Genomic DNA, 13,308 nt, shown 5'->3' on the forward strand with positions numbered 1-13,308 from the left:
ACCGTAAAGACTGATACAAAATATTTGTTGAGTTTCTGCCATCTCCATGTTCCCCATTACTAATTCCCCGGTCTTGTCCTCCAAGGGATCAACATTTACTCTAGCCACTCTTTTCCTTTTTATATACCTATAGAAATTCTTGCTATCTGTTTTTAATGTTTTGTGCTAGTTTACTTTCATAGTCTATCTTCCCTTTCTTAATCATTTTTTTAGTCATTCTTTGCTGGCTTTTAAACGCTTCCCAATCTTCTGTTCTCCCACTAGTTTTGGCCACATCGTATGCCCTTGTTTTTAATTGGATACCGTCCTTTATTTCTTTAGTTTGCCATGGATGGCTCTCTTTTCTCTTACTCACTTTCCTCCTCACTGCAATATATTTTTCTTGAGAGTTGTGAAATATCTCTTTAAATGTACCCCACTCCACTTTAGCCAACTCAGCCCTCATACCTTCATAGTCTCCTTTATTTAAGCTTAGTACGCTGGTTAGAGATCCAACTTTCTCACCCTTCATCTGAATTTGAAATTCAATCATGCTGTAATCACTCATTCCAAGCGGATCCTTTACTTGGGAGATTGTTTATTAATCCTGTCTCATTACACAGTACCAGATCTAAGATAGCCTGCCCCCTGGTTGGTTCCGTTACATACTGCTCAAGGAATCCATCCCTTATGCACTCTACCTCAAGGCTACCCTGACCAATTTGATTTGTCCAATCAATATGAAGGTTAAAATCACCCATGATTATTGCTGTTCCCTTTTTAAAAAAACGCACTATTTCCTGGTTTATGCTCCAACCAACAGAGTTGCTACTGTTAGGGAATCTATAGACTACACCCACCAGTGACTTTTTCTCTTTATTATTCCTTATCTCCACCCAAATTGTTTCAACACTCTTATTGTTATGTCTAAAATAAAGAATCTGACCAGATATCGTGAGCTTAAAGTAATGTGTGACCATGGTGCTTTATTACAGGTCTCCAGAGTGCCTCTCCAGCCTGTGAGGCCTTCTTATGTGCAGGTGCTCCCAAGGGATTGTGGGATGCTGGGAGTGGCAAGTCCTACTGGGCTGCTGCAGGTGATGGGTTCTGCTTCGTGGTCAACCGCTGGGTCGGTTGCCACCTGTGTGTGTGTTGGGGGGAAATCGAAAAAGGTGGAATCTATTGTGGGTTGTTCTGGATAGTCCATGAATCGGAGTTTGGTTTGGTCCAAGTGTTTTCTGCAGGCGAGTCCATTTGAGAGTTTGACCAGAAACACCCTACCCCCCTCTTTGGCCACGACAGTGCCGAGAAGCCACTTGAGACCTTGTCCATAGTTCATCAAAATACAGGATCATTAATCTTGATCATATGATGCATTCTGTTGAAGCCGCCTGCTCTCTACCTGTTTGTGTAGATCAGGGTGGACTAATGAGAGCCTGGTCTTAAGTGCCCTTTTCATGAGCAGTTCAGAGGGGGGAATCCCAGTGAGCGAGTGGGGTCTTGTGCGGTAACTAAGCAGGACTCGGGATAGGCAAATCTGCAATGAGCCTTCAGTCACCCTCTTCAAGCTCTGCTTGATGGTTTGCACTGCTCGCTCTGCCTGACCATTGGACGCTGGCTTAAACAGGGCAGATGTGGCATGTTTGATCCCATTGCAGGTCATGAACTCTTTGAACTCGGCACTGGTGAAGCACGGCCTATTGTCACTCACAAGATCAGCAGGCAGGCCGTGCGTGGCAAACATGGCCCGCAGGCTTTCATTGGTGGCAGCGGACGTGCTTGCCGACATTATCTCACATTCAATCCATTTGGAATACACATCTACAACCACAAGGAACATTTTTCCCCAAGAATGGGCCTGCGTAGTCGACATGGACCCTGGACCACGGTTTGGAGGGCCAGGACCATAAACTTAGTGGCGCCTCCCTGGGTTCATTGCTTAATTGTGAATATGTGTTACATTTGTGCACGCAGGACTCTAAGTCTGTATCAATACCAGGCCACCCCATGTGGGATCTGGCTATCGCTTTCATCATTACAATACCTGAGTGGATACTGTGCAGGTCACTAATGAAAGTGTCCCTGCCCTTTTTTGGCACCACTACCCGATTACCCAATAGGAGGCAGTCTGCCTGTATGAACATTTCATCTCTGCGCTGCTGGTATGGCTTTATTTCTTCCTGCATCTCTAACGGGACACTAGGCCAACTCCAGTGGAGCACACAGTTTATTTTTACTAAGGACAGTAAGGAGTCCTGGCTTGTCCAGTTTCTAATCTGTCGGGCGGTAACAGGTGATTGTTCACTGTAGAATGCTTCCATTATCATAACTAAATCTGCGGGCTGTGCCATCTCCACCTCTGTGATGGGCAATGGCAGCCTACTGAGAGCATCGGCACAGTTTTCTGTGCCTGGCCTGTGGCAGATGGCGTAGTTGTATGCAGACGACATGATGCCCATCTCTGGATGGGGGCTGATGCATTTGTATTTATCCCCTTACTTTCAGAAAAGAGGGATATAAGTGGCTTATGGTCAGTTTCCAATTCAAATTTGAGCCCAAACAGATATTGATGCATCTTCTTTACCCCATCGATACACGCTAACACTTCTTTTTCGATCATGCTGTAGGCCCTCTCAGCCTTAGACAGACTTCTGGATGCGCAAACAACCGGTTGCAATTTCCCAGATTCATTAGCTTGTTGCAATACACACCCGACACCGTATGACGACACATCACATGCTCGGACTAAATGCTTACATGGATCATACAACACAAGCAATTTGTTTGAGCAGTACAGTTTCCTAGCATTCTCAAAGGCATTTCCTTGCCTTTTACCCAATACCCATTCATCTCCTTTACGTAATAAAGAGTGCAGTGGTTCGAACAGTGTGCTAAGACCCAGTAAGAAGTTACCAAAGTAGCTCAGGAGTCCGAGAAACGACCGCAGCTCCGTCACATTCTGTGGTCTCGGTGCATTCTTGATTGCCTCAGTCTTCAAATCGGTGGGCCTGATGCCGTCCGCCGCGATTCTTCTCCCCAGGAAGTCCACTTCAGCTGCCAGGAAAATGCACTTCGAGCATTTTAACCTGAGCCCCACATGATTAAGCCGACTAAGAACCTCCTCCAGGTTCTGCAGGTGCTCGACGGTGTCCTGACCTGTAACCAATATGGCATCCTGAAAGACCGCGGAGCGCGGGACCGACTTCAGCAAGCTTTCCATGTTTCTCTGGAATATCACCGCGGCTGATCGAATCCCAAACGGGCATCTGTTGTAAATGAAGAGCTTTGTGCGTGTTGATGCAGGTGAGGCTCTTCGATGATTCCTCCAGCTCCTGCGTCATGTAGGCCGAGGTAAAGTCCAGCTTCGTGAACATTTTTCCTTCCGCCAGCATCGCAAATAGGTCATTTGCCTTTGGTAATGGGTATTGATCCTGCAAGGAGAAACGATTGATAGTTACTTTGTAATCACCAGATTCTGATGATGCAGTCTTCCTTGAGGACTGAAACAATCGGACTGGCCCACTCGTTGAATTCGATCAGTGAAATTATGCCCTCTCGTTGCAGCCGGTCTAGCTCGATCTCCACCCTCTCTCATCATGTAAGGTACCGCTCTCGTCTTGTGATGGATGGGTCGCGTCCCCGGAATCAAGTGGAGCTGCACTTTTGCTCCTCGGAACTTCCCGATGCCCAGTTTGAACAGCGAGGGGAACTTGTTTAGTACTGGGCACATGAAGTGTCATCGACGGACAAGAGCGCTTGGATGTCATCCCAGTTCCAGCGTATCTTTCCCAGCCAGCTCCTGTCAAACAGCATGGGGCCATCGCCCAGTATCACCCAGAGTGGTAAGTTGCGCACCGCTCCATCGTACGTTCTTAGTTGAGTACGAATGGGAGTCAGGACTGGCATTAAAATTTATTGAACGTCTTTTTGCTTATTATGGACTGGCTCGTGCCCGTGTCCAGCTCCATTGACACCGGGAGTCTATTTAATTCAATCTTCAGCATTATCAGGGGACACTTTGTGGTATCCGTGTGCACTCCATATACCTCTGCCTCCTCAGTCTGAGGCTCTGGTTCGTCATGATCCACCGTGGGTCTGTCCTCCTCTGCAACATGGTGGTGTGCAGGATCAGCAGGGCTTGCAGCTCGCCTGCACATACGTTAGAGGTGTCTCATTGTTCCACAGCCCTTGCAAATGTATCCTTTGAAGCGGCATGAATGAAAACGATGATCACCTCTGCAGCGCCAACAAGGTGTTAATGGTCTTGCCTTCACCCCCTTGATGGTCTTGCATTCACCCCCTTGATGGTGGACTCAGACATCTGCGGACGTGTAGCTGCAGGCATGCGAGTCCTGCCCTGTACGTTACGATTCAAAAACAACATTACTTTGTTCACAGTGCTTGCAGCAGCACTCGTGTGCTGAGAGATTTATTTGGTATTGTCACTGGTGGCGATGAACGCCTGGGCTATCGCTATGGCTTTACTCAAGGTTGGAGTCGCCAGTCAAAAGTTTGCGAAGTATTCCTTCATGGCCAATGCCAAGTACAAACAAGTCCGAACAAGTCCAAGTGTCCTTCAAATTCGCAATGTCCTGCAAGGCGCCTTAGCTCAGCGACGTAGCTCTCCACTTCCTGGCCTTCAGAACTCTTGTACATGTAGAACCGGTACCTCGCCATCAGAATGCTTTCCTTCGGGTTCAGAGGCTCCCGGACCAGTATGCATAAATCATCGTACGACTTCTCTGTGGGTTTTGCTGGAGTGAGCAGATTCTTCATGAGGCCATACGTTGGCGCCCCGCAAATGGTGAGGAGGATCGCCCTTAGTTTGGCAGCGTTCGCTTCTCCTGCCAGCTCGTCGTTCACGTCGCTCCATGAAGATTTCCCAATCATCTCCCTCCAAAAATTTCTCCAGGATGCCTACGGGTCTCTGCATTGTTGCGGTGGGGTTCGTCGTCTGTACCTCGTCACCAGTTGTTATGTCTTAAATAATCTGACCAGATATTGTGAGCTTAAAGTAATGTGCGAATGTGGTCCTTTATTACAGGTCTCCGGAGTGCCTTTCCAGCCTGTGCGGCCTCCTTATGGACAGATTGCGAGATCCCTTGGGACGCCAGGGGATGCGCCCTCTGGTGGTTAAACAAGGTATTTACAGGTTTACATATATAACACATCATTTGAGCCAATATCGTTTCTCACTATGGCAGTGATTCAAATATCATTTCTCACTATTGCAGTGATTCAAATATCATTTTTCACTATTGCTGTGATTCCATCCTTTATCAATAGAGCTACCCTACCCAGTTTTCCATTTTGTCCGTCCTTCCGGATTGTCAAATACCCCTGAATATTTAATTCCCAGTCCTGGTCACCTTGCAACCGCGTCTCTGTTATGGCTATCAGATCACACCCATTTGTCTCAATTTGTGCTGTCAACTCATCTATTTTGTTACAAATGCTACATGCATTTAGACATAGTGCCATTAAATTTGATTTTTTACCCTTTTTTCCTGCTTGCTTCCTCTTTCGTTCAAATTCACTTTCTTTATTTTTGCTTTCTAATTCCAGCTTTACTCCCCTCCCTACTGAATCTATTTTCAGGTTCCCATCCCCCTGCCAAGCTGGCTTAAACCCTCCATTGGCCTTCCTGATCACTTGCTGTACCTGCATACTATCCTTTTGTATTTCATGCACAAGTACCCCCAGGTCCCACTGTACTGCAGTACTTTGCAATCTTTCTCCATTTAAATAATAACTTGCTCTTTGATTTTTTTCTGCCAAAGTGCATGACCTCACACTTTCCAACATTATACTCAATCTGCCAAATTTTTGCCCACTCACTTAGCCTGTCTACATCCTTTTGCAGATTGCATGTGTCCTCTTCACACATTGCTTTTCCTCCCATCTTTGCATCATCAGCAAACTTGGCTACATTACACTCGGTTCCTTCCTCCAAGACGTTAATATAGATTGTAAATAGTTGGGGTCCCACCACTGATCCCTGCAGCACCCCACTTGTTACTGATTGCCAACCCAAGAATGAACCATTTATCCTGACTCCGTTTTCTGTTCGTTAGCCAATCCTCTATCCATGGTATTACCCCCAACCCTGTGAACTTTTATCTTGTGCAGTAATCTTCTATGTGGCACCTTGTCAAATGTCTTCTGGAAGTCCAAATACACTACATCCACTGGCTCCCCTTTATCCACCCTCTTTACATCCTCAAAGAATTCCAGCACATTTGTCAAACATGACTTCCCCTGCATAAATCCATGCTGACTCTGCCTGACCAAATTTTGCTTTCCCAAATATCCTGCTACTGCTTCTTTAATAATGGACTCCAACATCTTCCCAACCACAGATGTTAAGCTAACTGGTCTATAGTTTCCTGCTTTTTGTCTGCCTCATTTTTTTAAATAAGGGTGTTACATTTGCAGATTTGCAATCTGCTAGGACCTCCACAGAATCCAGGGAATTTTGGTATTTTACAAACAATGCATCCACAATCCCTGCCGCTACTTCTCTTACGACCCCAGGATACAAGCCATCAGGTCCAGGGGATTTATTTGCCTTTCGTCCCATTATCTTACTGAGTATTACCTCCTTCGAGATTGTGATTGTGTTAAGTTCCTCCCCCCTACAGCCACTTGACAATCCACTGTTGGAGTATTGTTAGTGGCCTCTATCGTAAAGACGGATACAAAATATTTGTTCAGAGTTTCTGCCATCACCATGTTCCCCATTACTATTTCCCTGGTCTCATCCTCTAAGGGATGAACATTTACTTTAGCCACTCTTCCTTTTTATACACCGAAAGAAACTCTTGCTATCCGTTTTTATATTTTGTGCTAGATTACTTTCATAGTCTATCTTCCCTTAATCATTTTTTGTGTCATTCTTAGCTGGCTTTTAAAAGCTTCCCAATCTTCTGTCCTCCCACTAGTATTGGCCACTTTGTATGCCCTTGTTTTTAATTGGATACCGTCCTTTATTTCTTTAGTTAGCCACAGATGGCTCTCTTTTCTCTTACACCCTTTCCTCCTCACTGGAATATATTTTTCTTGCAGCCACTTCTTTTGACCCTAGGATGCAAGCCATAGGTCCAGGGGACTTGTCCGCCTTTAGTCTAACCAAACTGGAAGTTTTCGAGACTAATATGTCGAGGAACCAACTAGGGGGGAGGCCATCTTAGACTGGGTGTTGTGGAATGAGAGGATTAATTAGCAATCTCGTTGTGCGAGGCCCCTTGCGGAAGAGTGACCATAATATGGTGGAATTCTGCATTAGGATGGAGAATGAAACAGGTAATTCAGAGACCATGGTCCAGAACTTAAAGAAGGGTAACTTTGAAGGTATGAGGCGTGAATTGGCTAGGATAGATTGGCGAATGACACTTAAGGGGTTGACTGTAGATGGGCAATGGCAGACATTTAGAGACCGCATGGATGAATTACAACAATTGGACATTCCTGTCTGGCGTAAAAATAAAAAAGGGAAGGTGGCTCAACCGTGGCTATCAAGGGAAATCAGGGATAGTATTAAAGCCAAGGAAGTGGCATACAAATTGTCCAGAAATAGCAGCGAACCCGGATACTGGGAGAAATTTAGAACTCAGCAGAGGAGGACAAAGGGTTTGATTAGGACAGGGAAAATGGAGTACAAGAAGAAGCTTGCAGGGATCATTAAGACAGACTGCAAAAGTTTCTATAGATCTATAAAGAGAAAAAGGTTAGTAAAGACAAACATAGGTCCTCTGCAGTAAGAATCAGGGGAAGTCATAACGGGGAACAAAGAAATGGCAGACCAATTGAACAAGTACTTTGGTTCGGTATTCACTAAGGAGGACACAAACAACCTTCCGGATATAAAAGGGGTCAGAGGGTCTAGTAAGGAGGAAGAACTGAGGGAAATCCTTATTAGTCGGGAAATTGTGTTGGGGAAATTGATGGGATTGAAGGGCGATAAATCCCCAGGGCCTGATGAACTGCATTCCAGAGTACTTAAGGAGGTGGCCTTGGAAATAGCGGATGCATTGACAGTCATTTTCCAACATTCCATTGACACTGGATCAGTTCCTATCGAGTGGAGCGTAGCCAATGTCACCGCACTTTTTAAAAAAGGAGGGAGAGAAAACAGGGAATTATAGACCGGTCAACCTGACCTCAGTAGTGGGTAAAATGATGGAATCAATTATTAAGGATGTCATAGCAGCGCATTTGGAAAGAGGTGACATGATAGGTCCAAGTCAGCATGGATTTGTGAAAGGGAAATCATGTTTGACAAATCTTCTGGAATTTTTTGAGGATGTTTCCAGTAAAGTGGACAAGGGAGAACCAGTTGATGTGGTATATTTGGACTTTCAAAAGGCTTTCGACAAGGTCCCACACAAGAGATTAATGTGCAAAATTAAAGCACATGGGATTGGGAGTAGTGTGCTGACATGGACTGAAAACTGGTTGTCAGACAGGAAGCAAAGAGGAGGAGTAAATGGGTACTTTTCAGAATGGCAGGCAGTGACTAGTGGGGTACCGCAAGGTTCTGTGCTGGAGCCCCAGCTGTTTACACTGTACATTAATGATTTAGACGAGGGGATTAAATGTAGTATCTCCAAATTTGCAGATGACACTAAGTTGGGTGGCAGTGTGAGGTGCGAGGAGGATGCTATGAGGCTCCAGAGTGACTTGGATAGGTTAGGTGAGTGGGCAAATGCATGGCAGATGAAGTATAATGTGGATAAATGTGAGGTTATCCACTTTGGTGGTAAAAACAGAGACAGACTATGATCTGAATGGTGACAGATTAGGAAAAGGGGAGGTGCAACGAGACCTGGGTGTCATGGTATATCAGTCATTGAAGGTTGGCATGCAGGTACAGCAGGCGGTTAAGAAAGCAACTGGCATGTTGGCCTTCATAGCAAGGGGATTTGAGTACAGGGGCAGGGAGGTGTTGCTACAGTTGTACAGGGCCTTGGTGAGGCCACACCTGTAGTATTGTGTACAGTTTTGGTCTCCTAACTTGAGGAAGGACATTCTTGCTATTGAGGGAGTGCAGCGAAGGTTCACCAGGCTGATTCCCGGGATGGCGGGACTGACCTATCAAGAAAGACTGGATCAACTGGGCTTGTATTCACTGGAGTTCAGAAGAATGAGAGGGGACCTCATAGAAACGTTTAAAATTCTGACGGGTTTAGACAGGTTAGATGCAGGAAGAATGTTCCCAATGTTGGGGAAGTCCAGAACCAGGGGCCACAGTCTAAGAATAAGGGGTAAGCCATTTAGGACCGAGATGAGGAGAAACTTCTTCACCCAGAGAGTGGTGAACCTGTGGAATTCTCTACAACAGAAAGTTGTTGAGGCCAATTCACTAAATATATTCAAAAAGGAGTTCGATGAAGTCCTTACTACTAGGGGGATCAAGGGGTATGGCGAGAAAGCAGGAATGGAGTACTGAAGTTGCATGTTCAGCCATGAACTCATTGAATGGCGGTGCAGGCTCGGAGTGCTGAATGGCCTACTCCTGCACCGATTTTCTATGTTTCTATGTTTTAGTCCCATTATTTTACCGAGTACTACTTCATTAGTGATGCCTCCCTCCCGATAGCCCTTGATTATCCACTATTGGGATGTTTTTAAGTGTCTTCCACCGTTAAGACCGACACAAATTATTTCTCAATGTCTCTGCCATTCCCCTGTTCTCCATTATTAATTCCCCAGTCTCCTCTTCTCGGGGACCAACATTTACTTCAGGCACTCTTTTCCTTTTTATGTGCCTATAGAAACTCTTAATTTTTTTACATTTCGTGCTCATTTACTTTCATAATCTATCTTCCTCTCTCTTGTATTTTTTTAGTCGTTCTTTGCTGACTTTTAAGTTTCCCAATCCTCTGGCCTCCCACTAGTCTTGGCCACATTGTATGCCCTGGTTTTCAATTTGATACCATTCCTTATTTCCTTAGTTAACCACAGATGGTTATCCCTTCTCTTACAGCCTTGCATACATGCATCATTTCTGAATTGTGTAGCAGGGTGGAAATTCAAGTTATATTTGTAAGATGTTTTAAAAGTCACAAGGTGGCAAGAATAAGTTAAAGTAATACAAAGGAAATATGTAACTAAAGGCATATTAGTATTGTATTAACTTAAAATGTGTTGAGACTTGCACTATAGTACTGATATTGATAGCAACATTGTATTGGATGACTGCTTGATCATAAGTGTTCAAGCTTAATATATGGCACAATGTAGTGGTATACTTCATAGCATATTCCTGGCAGAAAAGATTAATGTGGTTTTAAAACAGACCTAATTACTCATTTTATACTTTCAGAAATTGGTAGAATTAGTCTTTGAGCCTCTGATTGAGGAAAGAAAAAGAAAAATTCAGCCACTGCTGAATGTTATCCAGTGGCCCCTGCTAGAAAAGTGTGCGTGTGTGTGTAGGATAGCAGATGAGGACAGGATTGGGCTCAGCTTGATGTTTTCTGAGGTCGAATTGTTTGTAAATACGGTCTACCTTCAGGTCTGAAAAACAGTCAATACCATCAGGTTGGGTGAGAAATTGAAAGAATTATTTTTAAAATTAAACAATGTTTAAGCTGTGCATGTATTCTGCAAGTAAACGTGCCCATAATGCATCTTCAGTAGAGCAGCATCAACTGACTCGTTTACAGTTCTTTCATACAGAAGCACTAGTAATACTTCCGCTGTGAGCAGCAGACCGGCCACTGATTTGCCAGTAAAGACATTGGGCCAACAATTTCGGCCTCCTCGGATCTGTATGGAGTTCCTACAGACCCAAGAAGGCATCAGAAATGCCGGTTACCAGCGCGCAATGCACACGTGCTGGAAACCAGCATTTCTGATCTGTCAAGTTTCTGGCTTGACAGATGGCCGCATCTCAGGAGCGAGGACATTTGTAAGTGGAAATTTCCGATATTTACGCTTACAAATGTCCTCAAAAATCATGCGCCTGAAAAAGCAGGTGCGTAGCCTACTTTTACAGGCGCAAATATTTTAAAAACACAAAAACATAATAAAGTTATTAAAACATATTTTATTAAAAACCCTCCCAACAGTAAGTTTTTTTTTAATTTTTTAAATCGGGAAATTATTTTTTTTAAGACATTAATAACTAATTTAAATGTAGTGTCATTATTTTCTATTTTTTTTTATAAGTGGTTTGGGTGTTTGGGGCTATGTTTTGGATGTTTCGGGCTCGATCACAATCATAGTAATAGGAGTTTAGGACCCTGCAGAACGACTATTACTATGATACTTTACCTGATTGGCTGCCCACAGCCATGTGACTCCAGCTGTTGGCCTGCGCACGCATCGCCGTGCACGCGCTGCGACTGGCAGTCAGGAGAGGCCTCAGCATCGGAAAGTCGAACGGGGGCAGCAGCTTAAGGTAGGGTGCGTATTTTTCGCTAAGATGCCCGCGGAAAGGCCAAAACGGAATTTCAGGGCCAATAACTTGGAGGCAAAACAGCTGACAAAGTTTAGGCAACCTGCAAACTGAAAGGAAATCCATGTGAAGTTAGCCAAGACGGGTTTCTTCATCATTTGAGCGGAAAACATTGCAGTATTTAGTCACATCGAATAGATTTGTGGCCAAATCATTGTGTTAAAGCTTTAATACATTTAACGATCAGAGAGCAAGAGTAATTTAAATATGAGTAAAGACACAAGAACATATGAAATAGCAGGAGTAGGCCATACAGCCTTCGAGCCTGCTCCACCATTTAAATACGATCTTGGCTGATCCGATCATGGACTCTGGTCCACTTCCCTGCCTGCTACCCATAACCCCTTATTCCCTTATCGGTTAAGAAACTGTCTATCTCTGTCTCAAATGTATTCAATGTCCCAGCTTCCACAGCTCTCTGAGGCAGCGAATTCCACAGATCCACAACCCTCAGAGAAGAAATTTCTCATCTCAGTTTTCAATGGGCAGCCCCTTAATCTAAAATTATGCTCTCTAGTTCTAGTCTCCCCCATCAGTGGAAACATTCTCTCTGCATCCAGCTTGTCAAGCCCCCTCAATCTTATATGTTTCGATAAGATCACCTCTCATTCTTCTGAACTCCAATGAGTAGAGGCCCAACCTACTCAACCTTTCCTTATAAATCAATCCCCTCATCCCCGGAATCAACCTAGTGAACCTTCTCTGAACTGCCTCCAAAGCAAGTATATCCTTTCGTAAATATGGAAACCAAAACTGCACACAGTATTCCAGGTGTGGCCTCACCAATACCCTGTATAACTGTAGCAAGACGTCCCTGCTTTTATACTCCATCCCCTTTGCAATAAAGGCCAAGGTTCCACTGGCCTTCCTGATCACTTGCTGTACCTGCATACTATCCTTTTGTGTTTCATGCACAAGTACCCCCAGGTCCCGCTGTACTGCAGCACTTTGCAATCTTTCTCCATTTAAACAATAACTTGCTCTTTGATTTTTTTTCTGCCAAAGTGCATGACCTCATACTTTCCAACATTATACTCCATCTGCCAAACTTCTGCCCACTCAATTAGCCTGTCTATACCCTTTTGTAGATTTTGTATGTCCCCCATACAAATTGCTTTTTCTCCCATCTTTGAATCGTTAGCAAACTTGGTTACATTACACGCAGTCCCTTCTTCCAAGTCGTTAATATAGATTGCAAATAGTTGGAGTCCCAGTACTGATCCCTGCGGCACACCACGAGTTACTGATTGCCAACCAGAGAATGAACCATTTATCCTGACTCTGTTTTCTGTTTGTTAGCCAATCCTCTATCCATGCTAATATATTACGCCGAGCCCTGTGAACTTTTATCATGCAGTAACCTTTTATGTGGCACCTTGTCAAATGCCTTCTGGAAGTCCAAATACACCACATCCATTGGTTCCCCTTTATCCACTCTGTTTGTTACATCCTCAAAGAATTCCAGCAAATTTGTCAAACATGACTTCCCCTTCATAAATCCATGCTGACTCTGCCTGACCGAATTATGCTTTTCCAAATGTCCTGCTACTGCTTCTTTAATAATGCACTCCAACATTTTCCGAACCACAGATGTTAGGCTAACTGGTCTAGAGTTTCCTGCTTTTTGTCTGCCTCCTTTTTTAAATAAGGCATCTGAGAAAAGCTAATAAAAAAGTGATAAGCATTCAGAGAAAAATGCTAGTGCTACCAAAATAAATACACAGGTTCTTTCAACACATTACTGGGTAATTTTATGAATTTGCACTCCCAGCATGGACCTCTGCATGCAGGGAACATATATCAAGAAGTTGGGCACCTTCTATCCATTATTTTAATTGTTGGAAAGTCATAATTCCTCTGAGGCACCC

This window comes from Pristiophorus japonicus, chromosome 1, assembly GCF_044704955.1.
Source record: "Pristiophorus japonicus isolate sPriJap1 chromosome 1, sPriJap1.hap1, whole genome shotgun sequence".
Taxonomy (NCBI): domain Eukaryota; kingdom Metazoa; phylum Chordata; class Chondrichthyes; family Pristiophoridae; genus Pristiophorus; species Pristiophorus japonicus.